We start from the raw sequence: 13902 nt of genomic DNA, 5'->3' as shown, positions 1-13902 counted from the left end.
TATTAATATTTTGGAGCATTTCTTCCAATATTTTCACCACCTTCTTAAAACTGAGTTGATGGGGCACCTGGGTGGCTCAGTGGGTTAAAGCCTCTGCCTTCAGCTCAGGTCATGATCCCAGGGTCCTGGGATAAAGCCCCACATCAGCTTCTCCACTCAGCAGGGAGCCTGCTTCCCCCGCCCCCCGCCTGCTTCTCTGCCTACTTGTGATCTCTGTCTGTCAAATAAATAAAATCTTTAAAAAATAAATAAATAAAACGGAGTTGATAGTCCATTGTAGGTATGATTTTTATCTTTCCTGGAAAATAACACTGTATCAGAGGCATTTTCTTATTCATTAATACTTTCACAAACATCAAAATTTAAAAACATATCGATGTTTTAAGTAGTGGTATTTTATTCACTATTCAATTTCACCCGGCTTACCTACTACCCCCCACCCAACCTAACCCACAGGCACCAAAGCGTCCCATCTGAGATAAAATGTATTGAACATATATTCTACCCTGGGTGCAGAGATGACTAAGCCATGCCATACCACATAACACACAGCAAAATTATTCTGGGTGGATTAAAGAACTAAAGGGGAAAAAAAATCACAGAAAGACTCGAATAAACTTGATGAGAGAATTTATCAAACCTTTGTGAGGGGGAGGACTTTCTAAGCCTAAAGCGATGGGAGAAACCACAAAAGAGAAGATCACGAGATCTGGTTACCTAATTTTGATACTCTGTAAACAACATGAACACAAAAGTAAAGGTCAAGTAGCAACCTGGGGAAATTATCTGCAACAAATACAATAAGAGATTAATAGCTGTAATGTAAGATTAAGGGCTGTATTATATAAAGAGCACATACAAACCAATACAAAACACCCACTGAGACTGCAGAATATAATTGGGGAAAGGTTTAGACCTGTGCTATCCAATATGGGAGCCAACAGCCACAAGTGGTCATTTAAATTTATAGTTATAAATTTAGATTTAAATTAAATCCTTAAACTAAATTAAATCTATGTTTAGACTAAGTTAAATTGAAAATTCAGTTTCTCAGTCAAGCTGGCCACATCTCAAGTCTCAATAACCACATTTGGCTAGTGGCTACCCTATTGGACGCCATAGATACAGATCATTCCTATCCTCCTTAAAAGTTTGATTGCAAGAGTGCCTGGGTGGCTCAGTGGGTTAAAGCCTCTGCCTTCAGTTCAGGTCATGGTCCCAGGGTCCTGGGATCGGGCCCCGCATGGGGCTCTCTGCCCAGCGGGGAGCCTGCTTCCCTTCCTCTCTCTCTGCCTGCCTCTCTGCCTACTGGTGATCTCTGTCTGTCAGGTAAATAAATAAAATCTTTAAAAAAAAAAAAAAAGTTTGATTGCAAAGCGCTTGGACAATTCACAAAAGAAAATATACAAGCGGCTAAAAAGCACATTTAAAAATTCAACTTCATTAGGAATAAAAGGAATGCCAATTAAACAAAAGACATAGTTTATATCCATCTATTCAGGAGTAAAGTGAACACTGCTAATTCAAGAACAGAGTTACCAACCATTTGTAAAATAATTGGGCATAGAAACTAAGAGCAACAAAACCCCTCGGCCTGGTAATTGAGTTCCTGGAAATATATCCTAGAAAAAAAAAAAAAAAAAAAAGGAAATACAGCACAGTTTTATGCAGCAAGTTAATTATCTCTGGGCGCTATAAAAATTCAGAAAAAGAACCCCACCTAAAAGCCCAGCCCCTGGGAAATGATTACACCCACTGAATGAACCCCCACTCAATGAACTGATCAATCACCAATAAAAATCAGCTTTTTCTGAGAGGATCTGATGACTCGGGAACTACTTAATATACAAGATTTTTTTAAAAAAAACATTCAAATAAGAAATAAATAAAAAATTTTAAAAAAAAGAATTTCAGGTTAAAAAGACACTAGCTTCGTTTTGAATTTGGAAGAATAAATGCTATTATCTTAAAAAAAAACATTCAAAACTAGTCAGCTAGGATAATATAGACTCTAAACGTACGGGGATGATATACGCACAAAACGCTGACAGAGGTCAGAAATAAACATCACAGTGCAATGGGGTCCTGCATATTTTTATGTTGTTCAGAAATTTCTGAATTGTTAATGATGATCATGTGCTGCTTTTCTATGGAACTAGAAACCTTATTAAAAATTCAGAGGAACAGGGCGCCTGGGTGGCTCAGTGGGTTAAAGCCTCTGCCTTCAGCTCAGGTCATGATCCCAGGGTCCTGGGATTGAGCCCCCCATCGCATTGGGCTCTCTGCTCAGCAGGGAGCCTGCTTCCCTCCCTCTCTCTCTGCCTGCCTCTCTGCCTACTTGTGATCTCTCTCTCTGTCAAGTAAATAAATCTTAAAAAAAAAAAAAAATCAGAGGAGGAGACATAATGGAGTGATTGAGAACACGGACCTCGGGGCAGGAGAGCTAGCTAGCTCTCCAGCCTCAGACAAGGTCACCTCAGTTTCCTCCTCTGAAATGAACAACAGCCCCTGTCTCAAAAGGTCACGAGAACACTAAGCGAGCCGCTGCCTGCAAAGGGCTGGGCAACATCAGCACACAATAGAGCGTACAAGTCGCTATTTTTATTAACATGGGAAATGGTTATTCACACTACTGCAGGACGGACCAGGACCCAGAATCCTTTATATAACACCCTTGCAACTGCGGAAACATGCGATTTTGGCATACGCTCTAAAAAATGTTCGAAAAGCTGACGAGGAGCAATTCCAAATGTAGCGATCACGTCAGGGTCGCGGGATTTTGAGTTTCCTTTCTTTGCTAAAGAAACAAGAAAATCTCCGTTTTCCATGCTTCCCCAATTTTCCTCAGTGAGCGTGCAAACTTTACAATAATAAAAATGCTTGTAAAACAAAGAGCTGATGCTGAAATACGTTAAGTTTAACTGACGGTGCTGGGGAGGTCAGATTTAAGCCTGTGTCTCTGGGTGATGGGGTTCAGGGAGGTGATTTAAATTTGTTTTCCGTGCATTCCATGTGTCTACTGAATAGGTCTTAATTTTTCTTATCACATACACACACACACACACACACACAAAGGTAATTAAAAAGAAAAGCAGGCTCCCTGACACCAACTGGGGAAGGAAACTGAGTCAGACAGACAGGAGCTGAGGGGGTGGCGCTGAGTGTTAGGAGGACAGGTCACAGGGGTTGCTGGGCCCGAGGCGGGGGCTGGACCCCGTCCTCCCATCGACCCTGGAACACAGCACAGCTGTAAACACACCCAGGAGATGAGGCCCGCTAACTGGGACTGGGAAGGGTCCCTTTTTTATCTCCCAGTTCCCCATGAGACGTCTGTGAGTTTTTTTTACCACGGGAGCGAGTAGGAAAGGATTGTATGTATCAGGGTCCATGGAGCCGATAAGAGATGATTCCATTTCTGTCCCTTAGCGTTGTTCCCCTGAGCACCTGGGAGTGACTGTCCCTACCTGGCCCCCGGGACCCCTCCAAAGCTCAGCCCAGTCATTCCAAGCCTGGCCAAACCCACAGGTTGCAGAGAAGCAAAAAAACAAAACCAAAAAACAACAACCCCTCCCCACCTTTTAACTTCCAAAAGGGCCACAATGGGAAGGGTCATGAGCCCCTTCTCCCCCTATGGGGTTTGGCACTCCCATCTCTACCAGGCAAAGCTCTGTTGTATGATTCGAGCTCCCGATCCCCGATCCCCGAGCTCCCCCAGATCCCACAGGGCATCGGACAAAGTAGGGGAAGGTTGTTTGTCGACCAGGAGCGCTGAGCTCAGCAGCGGACCTGCTCAGTCTGCACGCTGCTGAGGCACTGAAGGTAGAATTTTACTTGAAACAAGTGGGCTGCCTTGGGCGTGTGAGAAGCCCGTGCTGGTGCAGGAGGAGGTCACAAAAATGCAAGGCAGCAGCTGGGTTTTGTGGGACTCTCAGGGGCTCACGGGCCAGACAACAGGACTGAAGCCTGGTTATGGATCCATCCACACTGGGCAGGGACCACAAAGCAGAGACAAGATCCCGGGCTGCTTGCAGAGCTGTGGTGAGCAGCAAATGGGTGGAAAGTACTAGTAAATACGAACTCCCTCGGCCCCAGGTCTCTTGTTGCCATGGCGACGTGGAAGGCAGAGAGGTTGGGAAATGTTGGAACGAAAGGACCCGGGACTCAGAAGAGGAAGTCCCAGCCACCATTCCAGACAGGGGGGGGCCACCTGTGCTGGCCACCTGACTGTAGGGGCCTCAGTTTCCTTCTCTGTGCACCCGGGTTCATTTCACTTCCAGGCCCAAAACAGTGCTAAAGGCTCTTCGGGGCCGGATTCAGGGAGGGGACGGAAGTGTAAGCGAGCTGAGCCGTAATCTGGGGCAGAACAATCGATGCCCACAGAGCCCGGCAATAGAGACAAAAAGCACGAAGTCTGAGCCCCCCCCGCAGTGGTTTGCCAAGTGGGGAGAAGGCACATGGTCTGCAGCAAAACCCTGCAAACCAACAGAGCACAAAACCACACTTCCATAGTGCGCGCCTGGTCCTGCACCAGAGGCACTGGGACCCCATGAGGTGCAAGGGGGGCACAAAGGCTCAAGGGATGGTCCTTTCCCCAGGAAAAAAAAACCAAAAAACTACACACGAATAACACCCATGACATTGGGCAGCTCGTGGAACCCTGAAGCGCAAACGTGGACCCCGTGGTCAGGACCCCCGCCCAGCCTGGGCTCGGGGCACCCTAGACAATCTCCCCAGCCTGGGGCGCACCCCTCCCCCCCCAGGCTGGAGGCTGGGAAGCTCTCTGTGAGGTGCAAAGCTGAGAGCTTCATCTCCAGCTCTGAGCCCTGACTGCCCAGACTGGTTCATCCCCCTCCCAGGACCCCCAAATCCTGGGGCAGAAAAAGGGGGTTCCTCAATTGGCCACCAAGAACCCCCCTTTAGATTCACTTACATCTAGAAATCAGTGGGTAACCCGATCCCCAAAAGCTCGGGCTGAAAGACCCCACCTGCAGAGATGGCAGCCCTGTGCCCTACCCTATTCTGGACCTCGACATGATGGGGAAGCCCCTCTGCTCCCTGACACCCCCCTTCCCAACTCCCACCCCCAGCCTACAGTCTCCCTCTTCAGGGACCCAGGCACCAGGCACGGGAGGACACGCAGCTGACAAAGGACCCCTTGAGAAAAATCCTCATTCGTGTTTTAAATCTGCCCTTCTCTCTACCAGCCAGGATCCAGATTTGACCCAGAACCCCGCAGTCCATCCTGCGGCCACACTGACCCTGCGTTTAGCAGAGCCTGGGAAGGGGTGAGCTCTCGGGCTCACAGAATTGTAGACGTTTGGCTTTTCTTTCCAACCCCTTCATCAGAGAGGGGAAGTCGGAAGGGAGCCCAGAGGAGAAGAGAAGATAGAGGGGGATGAGGCAGGCCACGCCTCGCTGCAGAAGGGAAACCAAGGAGGGCTTCCTGGGGGATGAAGCCTTGGCCCCAGGCCTGGCTGAAAGTGGGGACTTTCAGAGGGGAGAAGTGGGGGCAGGACCAGCTCCAGCTTCCTTCCGCCCCCCACACTCCTTCCCACGCACCGCCCAGACCTCACCCCTGGGTGCACTGCCCCAGCACTGAGCCCAGCCCTTCCTCCCCAGAGCCTGTCTAGCTAGTCAGGCGCCTAGGCCCGCCCCTCACATCGATCAGTCCAACCTCACGGGGGCACAGAGGGCAGCCGTGCGCATGCCCGCCCTGAGCTGCCCTCCTTAGCGGGCTGGGCCAGGTGGGGGAGTACTCAGGGCCAGGAGCCGGTCTGGGCCTTGCCTCATTTAATCCTCATGACAATCCAGAAAATACTTTTCTTTTTCTCATCTTACTGAGTGTACTCAGCAGGCAGAGCTTTCTAGGTAATAAAAAAGGGGCTCTAGAAGCCCTATCCCCATCAGGCAGGCCACCCTAGACTCAATCTGTCTTGGGGTTCTCTGTTGACCCTCATGCCCCAGGCTTTCCACCCGGGCCCCATCCTGCAGGTGGTGGGATGCAGGAGCCTTGGGCTCTCACCTGGCCGGATCCTTCTTATGCTGTGTCCCGAGGCATCCCCCCAACCTCGCTGGGGCCCCACGTCACTGTGTTTCAGGCCCCAAGCCTTGGTGTGGGCTAGGTCCTAAAAGCAGGGCTCCCCTAGAGGACAAGGCCCAATATAGCAGAGAAGGGAGTATCCCCCTGGGCCCTGAGTCCCTGTTGGCTCCTTCCGGGACCCTGTGACTATGGGCCAGTCACTTTACCCCTCTCAAATACAGGGCAAATGCGACGTGCGCTGCCTTCCTCCTAGGGTGGTTATGAGATCCGACAACAACGAATGTGAAAGTTCACGGCTCTACTCAGTGAGGGCGGCAGGTAGGCGTTGTCGGTCCTGGTGACCACAGCCCTCCTGGGGAGGGGGCACGGACACCCCCCCCATTTTGCAAATGAAATGAAGTCAGGCTCAAAGGAAGGTAGCTTCTCACTCCAAAAAGCCAGGGGCTCGGTTTAGTTTTAGGTCCTTCTCAGAAAGCAGTTGGAACCCTCTCCCCTGCAGGCCACAGGGGTCTCCATGGCCTCGTAAGCACCCCCCTACTGAGATGTACCAGGCCTCTGGAAGGAGGTACAGATAGCCAAGGATATAGGGGCAGGAGATCTGAGCTCAGGTCTGGGCTCTGTTTCCTTTTCCCCACGTGCTGGTGGAGTCACTTCGTTTGGCCTCCCCTTCCTCATTTATAGCCCGGGGACAAAACACCCGCCACCAGACAGGGCTGAGCGGCGCTGCTGGGAAAAGCGCTTTATAAAGTACAATGCCACAAGACAAGCAGTATGATGGTCCCAACCACTCACCACGCTGGCCACCTCAAGGCCAGCTTGCACTGCGGAAAGCACCGGTTCTATAATTGTGGGTTTGTGTGTTTCACACCCTGCTTGGTCTCTGGCTCCTTGGAGAAAGTCCTGTATACTGTGTGGTGTGCAGGTATCTGGGTGGGGCAGGACAGCTTCACACTTTGCACAACCCCAGTGACCGTCGCGGGAGAAGGGGTAAAATTGTGACCGCAGCAGGCCGTGGAATATTATATGGCAAGGAAGAAGACCCAGCCCCCGCCCTATGCCATAACACGGATGAATCTTCTGGCACGGTGTTGCCTAAAATAACACCAGAGGCAAGAAAAAGTACAAACTGTGTTAGACAAAGTTAGACAAAGTTCAAGAATGGGCAAAAGCAATCTGCAATGATGGAAGTCCGGCTGGTGGCTACCTGGTGAGCTGGTGGTGAGAGGCTGCGAGGATGCCCAGGAGGGGGGCTTCTGGGGGCTGGTTACATGGCTTTGTCTGATTTGTGAAGTCACGGAAGCTATACATGCCCTTTTCTGTGTGTCTCCTTTATTTAAATAAAATATTTTCTGAATTTGGCATCAGGGGCCAAGACCCAGCTCCAGTATTTGCATATTGTGTGACCTCCAGCCAGTGAAACTCTCTCCACTCTGACTTCTGCAAAATGGGGATAACAGTGGTCTCTGCCTCTAGTGGTCCTAAATGTCAACTACTTAAATTCCACCTTCATATTGACCTTATCCCAGCACCAAGTATTAGTATTTTCCCTTTAACTCAACTCAGCAGTGTTTGCTAAATAACGTAAAAATGAAAGTTTATATTGCTCTCAAAAATCATGCATTTGGTATGGTAATTATCTACCTTCTAATATATTCAAGTGACATATGTTAAACACATAATTATTAAGATAAAAATGGTCATCTGTGGGCCACCTCAAATTATCCTCCGGTTCAGTGATGGCTGTATAGTCACACTGGGAAGAACCAAGATAATGGGTTACTCAGAGCTCCTAGCACCGTGAGGGCCCTTAGCAGGTGGTAACCATCATTCCCACCATCATCACCATCATGACCAACATCACCAACACCATCCCCATCATCACCAACATCTTCATCATCATCACCATCATCATCACCAACATCTTCACCATCATGACCAACATCACAGCTCCATCGCCATCATCACCAACATCTTCATCGTCATCACCATCATCATCACCCCCATCATCATCATCATCACCATCATCACCAACATCTTCACCATCATCACCAACATTACCAACATTATCACCATCATCATCACCCACCTCATCACCGTCATTACCATCATCATCACCAGCATCACCAACTCTATCACCATCATCACCAACATCACCAATTCCATCACCGTCATCACCAGCATCACCAACATTACGACCTTCATCATCTTCACCATTGTCATCATTGTTATCAACACCATTACCACCATCATCATCATCACTGTCACCATCATCGTTATCACCACACACAGAATCAGTAAATACTTGCTTCTATCCATCTCATGAGGCCAACTCAACTTGGCCCTGACCTCAGCAGAGCTTAAAGAACTCAGGACAGTTCTGGGACTGCTCAGATGGACATCCAGGTAAGGGCTCCATGTGGGTACACACTGGACAGAGAACACTAGGCTGTACCCTCCCACCCTCTGTGCCAGGCCAGAGCCAGTCTCTCTCCAGAGGCCTGTGTTGGCCTGTCTCTTCCTGCAGGCCAAGGCTGACTGCACCTGGGCCTGACCCCTCATCCCTCAGAGCTTCACTCTCCTCATCCCTACAACATGGCCAGCCCTCCCAACCTCCCACCGGATGGGCTCAGATCATTAGATACACAGGACTCATCATAGGAGCGCTCTGAACATTCAGTAAATCATCAAAAATGTGCCAATATTATTTAACATTCATCCTCTGGGGTGTGCCTGGGCCCTTCCTACACTGACCGTCAGGAGGTACCCAGAGCACCCACATGCAGATCAGGAAAACCCTACTCCTGAAAGTGCTTGTCTACCTATCTGGGTGCGCCTCTTGTTAATTAATGCAGTCAATGAGCATTTATTAGAACTAAGCTGGGGGTGAAGGGGGTCACTAACTCAATTTTATATGAAGGCTTTTGGTACTTAAAATGGCCATAATCAAAGGGAGGGAAAAGTAAAACAAGATGAAGTCAGAGAGGAAGAGACTCTTAACTCTAGGAAACACACAGGGTTGCTGGAGGAGAGGCGGGTGGGGGATGGGCATTAAGGAGGGCACGTGATGTAATGAACACTGGGCATTGTATGCAACTGATGAACCACTAACTTCCAGCTTTGAAACTAATAAAGTGCGATATGTGAATTAATGGAATTTAAATAAAGTTAAATAAATAAAATAAAATGGCTATAATCTTTGATTCAAATAATTCTACTTAAAGGAAGGAAGGAAGGATATTTTTTAAAGATGCTTGTTCGGGGCGCCTGGGTGGCTCAGTGGGTTAAAACCTCTGCTTTCAGCTCAGGTCGTGATCCCGGGGTCCTGGGATTGAGCCCCACATCGGGTTCTTTGCTCAGTGGGGAGCCTGCTTCCCCCCTACCTGCCTGCCTCTCTGCCTACTTGTGATCTCTCTCTGTCAAATAAATTAATAAAATCTTTGAAAAAAATAAAGATGCTTGTGCAGAAATATTCATCATGGATTTATTTTTAATAGTAGAAAAAAAGTAAACAACACAAATGTCCAGTCCACAGGGATTCGTTAAACAAGCATCAGGACTTTTATGCGTCGGCTATTACAGAACATTTTTAAAAATCAGGGTATATAAGTATATGACATGAGAAGACATTCAAAATACACTGTAAGAGAAAAAAGCAGGTTACAAATATATAATATGCTTGTGTACATATATATATTTTATATATATATATCTTAAAATATACCTATATACATATCTTATATATAAACTTTCATCATATATGTGATACTAATCTTTTTTTTTAAGATTTTATTTATTTATTTGACAGAGAGAGATCACAAGTAGATAGAGAGGCAGGCACAGAGAGAGAGAGAGAGAAGCAGGCTCCCCGCTGAGCAGAGAGCCCAGATGCGGGACTCGATTCCAGGACCCCGAGATCATGACCCGAGCCGAAGGCAGCGGCTTAACCCACTGAGCCACCCAGGCGCCCCTGTGACACTAATCTTAAAGCAAAGTATATTTATTATAATTATAAACAGACAGAGTAATATAAATCTATGCTCTAGTACATTAACAGTGGTCGTATTGAACAGTAAAATTTCAGGTGGTTTTATTTTTTTCTTTATACTCTATTTACTTGCTGATTTTTCTCAATAAGCACACATTTTTATTCTTAAGAAAAACAGAAAATGATATTAAAATGTGATATGTGATACATAACCACACATGGGACTTGGTTCTTTAAAAACTTTTCTGCAAATCCCTTTTACATTATTTTTTTAATTTGTCATAAAATCGTAATATACATTCTTTGAAAACAGCTAAACAATACAGAAGTGCATAAAATAAAAACGAAAGCCCAGCCCAGCCTTTCCCCCACCTCTACCGAATCCCGTCCCCGACCATTAATTCCCGTTACCATAATTCGGATAAATATCCTACAAAACATTTTCCTGTCCATACAGAAACATTTTGTCTAGATGTTCAGGTCACTTGTATTTTTACTTTATGAAAGTAAGATTGCAGTTTGCACATTGTGAGCCTTTTCCCAAGCAGAAGGACGGTTTCTCCGAGTGGGTACACTGTGATCTACGTCCTCTTCCCTGATGGCTTCATCCTACTCCAGAGTGGACTTGGAAGAAATGTACTTGCCCTCTGCCCTGTTTTCCCCTGTTTTCATTATCCCTAAGTGACCTAAACCCTCTTATGTATATTGCCTTCCCCCCAGGGGGAGAGAAAAGGAGAGCTTTCTAAAAGTAACACTGTGTATGAGGGTTTGGGGTTTTTACAATGTTGTGGCTTTGCATACTCTTTCCCAAAAAAAAGGCTGTATCAATTTTTTAGATTCCTTGAAATAAGATCTCCAGTCTTAACTCACAGATTAAGAAGTCTTGGGGACCATCTGGTGCAGCCCCTTTATTTCATAAATAAATTGAGGCCTGGGGGAAACAGTCCACCCCAGACACAGAGCCAGTGAGGGACTGAGTCAGGACTGACCCTCCAGGCCCCCCAAATTCTCAATTCTTCTCATTTGTAGTTACACAGTTATTGTGCTAACATGACCCAGAAGCCTTTGCCCTCAGCCTGGAAAACATCCCTTTGCCAAACTGGCAAACTCCGACTTGCCCTTCAGGCCTCATTCTGGATGTCACTCCCTCCAGGAAGCCTTCCTTGACTTTCCCAGAGGCTGGATTGGACCTATCTCCTCCTCCATGCTCCATCGGAAGGGAGTGTCTGAGGGCAGAGGCTGTGCGCCAAGGACACACAACTAGCCTGTTGGTCCCCCACAATCTACTGTAACACAGTGGGACCCTCCAAGGCCAGGGGAGGTCCCAGCCCAAGATGCCAGAGAGGCTGTGCCCTGGAAGGATGGCCCACAGCCCAGGAGACCTGGGGGTCCAGGCCAAACCTCATTGCCAGTGGGCGGTGTGCCTTGGGGAATTCACCGTGCCTCTCTGATCCTCAATTACTTCATCTGAAAAATGGACTTGGCTAACACTTGTCCTACTCTCTCTGCTAGGTGGCCTTATTTTCTCACTCCGAACTCATGCCCCACGGTGTAACAAGTCCAGTCTTACTTTCAGGAGCAACGGAAGAGAAACCGTGAACACTAAGTCCTTGACATATGTGATTCACACCCACCGTGGGCCAGGGGCTGGGGACGTGTTTCTTACACACCCGCCGTGGGGAGGCCTGCTGCAGGTCCGGGAGTGTGGGGCGGGGGCCGGGGTAAAAGCCCCGGTCAGTCCGTTCAAGGGCATCTGCTGGGCCTCCATGCACACAGCCCCAGTGAGGAAGTGTGAAGAGGTTGTGGGGCTGGCTGGTGTAGACCTCAGCTGACGGGCCCTCACACTCAGGGGCGTGCACCAGGGTTTACACATCCTCCCTGTCATTATCATGGGAACCGGGGCTCGTTCCCTACTCCATCTTACAAAGGAAGTCTCCAAAAGGGAAAACAACCTGCCCAAGGTCACCTAGTCAGAGGGGAAAGCCAGCTTCCAGATCCCCCAAACCCCTCTACTCCCTGCCCAAATGTTCACCAGAATATAAGTAAGGTTCCCAGAAGCCTTCTTAGGCGTCAGGAGTGCATTTTGCTCTTTACACGTTTTATTCTGCTTCATCTTCAAAACATCACGATTTACAGACAAGGAGTCTCGGGAACTTGCTTAAGGCATAGCCCCAAGATTTCACCACCGGGGTGTGAGGGCACAGAGAACACACCCGGGCTCCCAGGAGGGGCTGGGAGAGATGTGGGGTCGGTTGAGCATCTGCCTTTGGCCCAGGTCACAGTCCCCGGGTCCTGGGATGGAGCCCCACATCAGACTCCCTGCTCAGTGGGGAGCCTGCTTCCCCCTCTGCCTACTGTCCCCCCTGCTGCTTTGTGAGCTCACCCACAGCACTTTCTCTCTCTCTCTCTCTCTGACAAATAAACGAATAAAATCTCAAAGAAAAAAAAAAAAAAGACTGGGGGAAAGGCGCCCTGACCTGTCCCTGCGGGCTGGACAGGGCCTTGAGGGCAGCCCCACCTACCTGGGACAGGGGGAAATGCACACACCGAGCCACCTCACAGAACCAGCACACCCCTATCTGCACAATCTCCCGTCCTCAGCCCTCCGCCCTTTGCAGAAAGCCCAGCACTTGACCCCGTCTCACACAAGAGAAAAGAGTCAGACCCTTCAGGTCCCAGAACAGAGAACGGACGGACGCAACCCCAGAGGGCTCCTACAGTAAGAGAACGGGCCTCAGGATCATCCAACCCTATATTTTGCAGACAAGTCATCTGAGGCCCTGAGTATCCACCTGGCCATCTGGGGGCAGAGCTGGGGTCCACGCGCAGGTGTCTGCCCGGGCCAGAGCCCCTCCACCACGCCTGCGTGCCCCTCAGCTGTCCATCCAGAACCAGAATCCGATCCTCTCCTGTCCCACGTTCTCCCTCCTCCCCCCAGCCCACCCCCACCAATGATCTGATTGAGCGGGAACCCAGCTGGGGGAAGGATGCACTTCCTGATATGGAGGGGGGCGGGGTGCTTCAGCAAAGCTTGCTCCCCGCAGCGGGGCCCCCCTCTCCAAGGTTCTCAAGGATTCAGGTCACTGAGTCATTTAACAAACACTCACAGAGCAGAGGCCTCTCCTCCGGCCACCAGACCATCCCCCAGATTCATTCATTCATTCGACAAACACTGAGGACCTACTAGGCACCAGTCACATTTCTGGGCCTCCGTCCCCTCCTCCCTGCCTCCCAGTGCTCAACTCCTCCCCTTCCCCCTGCATCTGTCCCCGTGGCCCCTTAGCGCTGGCAAGAGGGCAACTTCTGGGGATGCTGGGGAGTCACAGAGCCCAGAGGGGCTGACTGACCAGTGGACAGACGAACACACATCCGGGGGTTACCTGGTGTGGGCCCAGGGCAGCGCAGGAAGGTTCCTTTCTCGCAGAGGCCGAGGAGGTACTGAGGCCCGGGCCCTGGGGGTGGCTCACCCCCCTCCCTGCCCCCCACCTCTGGCCCCATGGCTGCTGGGCTGCTTGGAAAACCCAACCCCGGCCCTGCTGACTTCCTCTTGTGTCATGGAAAGTGTGGTGATGAGAACAGGAAACTCCGGCCTGGATCCGGGGTCTGAGCTGGGGACAGCGGGCCTGGAGGGGGGAGGGGTGACTCCAGGAGGATGGGACCCGGAGGAAGGGTTGGATGAGGCCAAGGAGGGAGCCTACCAGGTCCGGGGAGTGGGGAAGGCCTGGATGGAGGTGCCCTTCCAGTGGGATGGGGCAGGGACCAAGCCCCCAGGCCCTGAGCTGCCTTCAGTTTTCCAAAGACGAAAAGAAAGGATTGGAAACCCCACCTTTGCTGGTGAGAAAGACTTGCCATCACATAAAAAGCCAAATTTTCGTTT

General features: G+C 49.5%; 1 long non-coding RNA gene across 1 annotated transcript in view; it reads right to left on the bottom strand.

Annotated features, from left to right (window-relative positions):
• The window catches only part of LOC123949748, a 50389-nt gene extending 36839 nt beyond the window's left edge, over positions 1 to 13550 (bottom strand). Inside the window, exon 1 of the long non-coding RNA XR_006820074.1 lies at positions 13406 to 13550. This is a non-coding gene — a long non-coding RNA (uncharacterized LOC123949748). The remainder of the gene's footprint in view (positions 1 to 13405) is intronic.
• Between the last annotated feature and the right edge of the window lie 352 nt (positions 13551 to 13902).

Source organism: Meles meles, chromosome 8 (genome assembly GCF_922984935.1).
Source record: "Meles meles chromosome 8, mMelMel3.1 paternal haplotype, whole genome shotgun sequence".
In the NCBI taxonomy this organism is placed as follows: domain Eukaryota; kingdom Metazoa; phylum Chordata; class Mammalia; order Carnivora; family Mustelidae; genus Meles; species Meles meles.
The sequence above is the reverse complement of the archived record's forward strand: the minus strand, read 5'-3'. Positions and strand labels throughout refer to the sequence as shown.